Genomic DNA, 4,913 nt, shown 5'->3' with positions numbered 1-4,913 from the left:
AACCTGCCCCCAGCCCTCCCAGTAAACCTACCCCCTCCTGCCCGCCCCCAGTCCACCTGAATAAACCTGAACCCTCCCCTCCCATCCTCCCCAACTCAAAGTTTTGCATTTTGGGACCTTAAGCTGGTTTCAAGCCCAGCGTGGTGGTGGCTCACGCCTGTCAGCTACTCAGGAGGCTGAGATCTGAGGATCATGATTCAAAGCCAGCCTGGGGCAGGAAAGTCCCTGAAACTCTTTATCTCCAATTAACCACCTGAAAACCAGAAATGACACTGTGGCTCTCTAGTTGTAGAGCACTAGCCTTGAACTGAAGAGCTAAGGGACAGCGCCCAGGCCCAGAGTTCAAGCCCCACAACCAACAACAACAAAAAAGGCTGGTTTTAGAAATTTCACCATCCAGTAAATTGGGGGAGGAGGAGACAGACCAAAAAACTACAACAGAGGAATGCATCACTAAGAACAATTTTAAGAGAAGTGGAAGGATCTGGGGGTTGGTGGCTCTCACCTGTAGCCTTAGCTACTTAGGAAGCTGAGATCTGAGGATGGATGTTCTAAGCCAGACCAGGCAGACAAATCCTAGAAGCCAGAAGTAGAGCTGTAGGCCAGGCAGTAGAGTGCCATCCTTGAGTGGAAAAAGTCAAGTGAATGTATGTAGTCCTACATTGCAGCCTCAGTGCTGGCCAAAAAGGGGGAGGGAGGATAGGAGGAGGACTCTGCACTAAGAGCCACAAGACACTACTCTCCCGAAGAGAAAGTTATTTTCTTGCCAGACACCCCACCCCATCACAACACCTAGGGGTCCCTAAGCTTGGTACAGGACAGAATTACACCAATCTCCCACTCCCAGGCCACACCCTGCATAGATGAAAGAGAAAGCGCCACAAAACCTCGCACTTTGGCTCATTTAATGTAGGGCTGTAAATATCCATGAAAAAGCAGCTGAGTGTTTTGGAGCCAGTCTCCTCCGACGGAGCTCCTGCAGAAACTCCCCCCTGCCCCGAGGCGGGCTGGCGGGCTGTGAAGCCAGCGCTGGGCAGTGGTGGGGAGGGAGGAAGCTAACCGCAGGGCTTTGATGGTGGAGGGGAGGGTGAACAGCACCTTGGGAAAATCTCTCTGCTGCTCCTGGAAGCTCACCACAGGTCTCCCCAGCCACCGAGATACGGGACTGAGGAGCGGGAGGGGCTAGGACCGTAGGGCACTGAACAAGTGGGCAGAATGGCCTCTGAGAACCCCCGCAGGAAACAGCCCAGCCCCTGAGGAGCTGACCAATGGCGGAGGGGGGCGGGGGGAGGGTGGGGAGCAGGCAGCATCAGTGCTGATAAAAAGCAAAGCTCACCCTAAGAGAAATGCAAAGCACGACTTGCCAAAGAGCTAATTTAGAAATATATAGAGTTCTCACAGCTCAAGAATAATAAGCTAGACAACCTGTTTTTAAAAGCTGACCGGTGATAGGTAGCCACCGGCCATAAGGAATGAGGATACATAAAGCAAACCTCAAGTGGAACATTCTTTCAGGCCTCCAGCCTTTCAAGGAAAAATGTTAAATAGACAGCGCCGGGGACCCTTCTGGGAGGGGGGCACAAGACTCTGAGAGGAAACAGGGTCCGTAATGAACACGTCCCCTCTGACCGGCCTCAGTCCTGTGGGCTGGACCGCGGGTCGCAGTTTCTCACAGGCAATCTTCGTAAGGACCCAAACCCGAAAGGCTCACCCTGGAAACGCCCCACTTCCAGTCTATTGAAAATGTGTTTGTAACAGGTCCTTAAACAGCTTCTGCTGGAAAGCCTGGACTCCCTCCTGGGCCCACAACTTATCTAAAAGCAAGAGAAGAGCCTGACCGCTCTGCCTCCTTTTCTATTTGTCTTTGCTCTAAGCCGTTCTCCCCACAGTCACTTTGCAATCCCGCTGAGTTCCAGGAAAGACAGGGCTCATCAGTCACATCTTTATAGCAAAGGGCAGAAAATACCCCTAACAAAATAATAGTCACCTTGGGGTCGACCACCTGCACTGGTGGAAGGATGATTACTCACAGTGACCAGGCTGCACCCCAGAACAGGAGGAATCTGGGTCAGATCAGATCGCTCCCCTTCTCCAGAAGCAGAATTGAAATAATGACCCAGCCAGTAGCTGGTGGCTCACTGCTGTAAACCTAACTACTCGGGAAGTTGAGATCTGAGAATCATAATTCAAAACCAGCCCAGGAGAAAGGTTCATGGGACTCCATTTCACGAGCACAAAGCTGGACATGGAGCTAGAGTGCCAGCTTTGAGCGCCGACAGGCCAAGCAACAGGGTATGAGGGTGAGATGCTGGTGGCTCAGGCTGTCATCCTAGCTACTCAGAAGGCTGAGGTCTGAGGCTCGAGGTTCAAAGCCAGCCCAGGCAGGAAAGTCTGGGAGACTCTGATCTCCACTAAACCACCAGAAAACCGGAAGTGGCGCTGTGGCTCAAGTGGTAGAACACTAGCCTTGCGCTGAAGAGCTGAGGGACAGCGCCCAAGCCCAGAGTTTAAACCCCACAACCGACAAAAAAAAAAGAGTGGTATGGGGGAGGGAAAGGTCCACTTCCCTTCCTGATCGCAGGGCAGGTGGGATCCATTCATGACCCCTATGTTACAAATGAAACTGAGGCTGCCGTCGGTGAAGGCGCTCACTCCAGGGTCTGCATCAGCCCGGCCTGGCTTTCGAGAGGCGCGCTTTACTCACAGGACCAGCAGCCTGGGCTGGGGTGGAAGAGGGGGCTCAACTCCCTTGGGGAAGTGGAGACTTGCCACCTGAGTCCAGGGCCGTTGAGTGCACAGCTGGAGAGATGCTGCTTTTGCTCACTGACTCCTGGTGCTGACACGTTTGCTCATCAGTGTTCCAGCAACTGGGTCCCTTTGTGGGGTGTGTGCGAGGTCTGAGAGCGGCTAGCCCTTGCCGGTCCCTGGAGCCTTGACTAGCCAGGCCAGCCCGAACAGGAGCCCAGCAAGCACCCAAATGATGGTGAGCTGTGGGGATGTGAATCTGCTCTGTCACGCCGGCTGCTTTGGCCTGGTGCCTGGTTTGGGTCGGTCGCCCGGACTGTTCAACCCCTGGCAAGCTAGCCAGCCACACAAGATTGTGGACCTAAGTTCTGATCGGCCCAAAGAAAGGACTGTAACCTGTTTTCCTGTGCTTGCTCATTTAGCGTTTTATCAGAACCACCCCCTTCTGCAGAAGTCAGACCTGGCCTTGCCTGCTCCTTTCCAGTTGGTGTCCCTGTTCCTGTGTGAAACATCGGTATCTCAGAACTTTTCCAACCCTGCTAAGGCTCTTGTTTTTCAGTCTGGAAAGATGCATGCATACACACACACACACACACACACACACACTCAGGGGTACAAATCCGTGGAACAGGCTTGGGGTGTCCCCAGAGCAACCACTGGGCTCTAGGATAAGTGAGCTCAACACAGCTCAATGGAAAGCGGCAGCTGCTGCGGAAGCAGCGTGGCGGCCCCTCAGAAATTAAACAGAATTTCCCTGTGACCTCGAAGCTCCACCTCGAAGGCCGGTAGCTAAAGAGGCAGAGACAGATGTGTACACAAATGTCCACAGTAGCACTGTTCATAATAGCCAAAACATGGAGGTGTACATGAGAAAATGTGGTCCATCCATGTAATGGGGCATTACTCTACTATGAAAAGGAAAGAAGTCGCGATCCCAATATAAAATGTGACTGTACTTGAAAACATGAGGCTGGGGCTGGCTGGGAGAAGGAAGGAAGCAAGGAAGGAAAGAGGGAGGGAAGGAGGGAAGGAGGGAGGGAGGGAAGGGAAGGGAAGGGAAAAGACAAAGGAAGTGAGGAGAATAGAGGACAGGATGCTAAGTGGACCAGGTGCTGTCTGACCTCCTGTATACGCAACTGCAGAACAGGTACATCTATGTGGTTGTTAGGGGCGGGAGAGGAGAGCTGGGCGAGGGCTCACGAGGCGTGGGGTGGGAGGAACATTTCAGAACTGGATAGAGTGGTGTTTGCACGTATGCTGCATGGACTAAATGCCATTGACCTGTACCATATAAAATGGCTGATTTGGGGTCCTGGAGCTGGTGGGTCATACCTGCAATCCTCGCTACTCAGCAAGCTGAGAATTGTGTTCAAATCCAGCCCAGGCAGGGAAGTCCATGAGACTCCAGTTAACCACTACAAAGCTAGAAATGGAGGTGTGGCTGAAGTCGTAGAGCACTAGTCTTGAGCACCAGAGCTCAGGGACTATGCCCTGACTTCAAGCACCAGGATCTGCACACGCTCACACAAAAATGTTAATCTGGGGCTAAGTGTATAGCTCAGTGGTAGGGTGCTGGCCTCTTTGAGCCCTAGGCTTAATCCCCAGCATAACTGATTTGCTTATTTGTTTGCTGGTTTTTTGTTTGGGGTCTTTTTTGTGTGTGTCCTTTTAATTGTCCTGGGGCTTGAACTCTGGGTCTGGACACTGTCCCTGAGCTTTTTCACTCAAGGCTAGCGCTCTACCACTTTGAGCCACAGCACCACTTCCAGTTTTCTGGCGGTTCACTAGAGATAAGCGTCCCCCAGGCTTTCCTGCCTGGGCTGGCTTTCATTGGTGGTCCTCAGCTCTCAGCCTCCTGAGTAGCTGGGGTGACAGGCAGCTTGCTTGCTTTTTCAGACCTGATCTCACCGTGCGGCCCAGGCGGACCTGGAACTCGTATTCCCCTTGCCACCACCTCTGCATCCTGCACGCCCAGGCCCTAGAATCGGAGAAGACATAGAAAAGCCTGGGCGCAGGTGCGCATACACCTAATACCAGCCCTAGAATCGGAGAAGACATAGAAAAGCCTGGGCACAGGTGCGCATACACCAATACCAGCCCTAGAATCGGAGAAGACATAGAAAAGCCTGGGCGCAGGTGCGCATACACCAATACCAGCCCTAGAATCG

Source organism: Dipodomys ordii, unplaced genomic scaffold (genome assembly GCF_000151885.1).
Source record: "Dipodomys ordii isolate 6190 unplaced genomic scaffold, Dord_2.0 Scaffold87, whole genome shotgun sequence".
Taxonomy (NCBI): domain Eukaryota; kingdom Metazoa; phylum Chordata; class Mammalia; order Rodentia; family Heteromyidae; genus Dipodomys; species Dipodomys ordii.
This window is presented reverse-complemented; position numbering follows the sequence as displayed.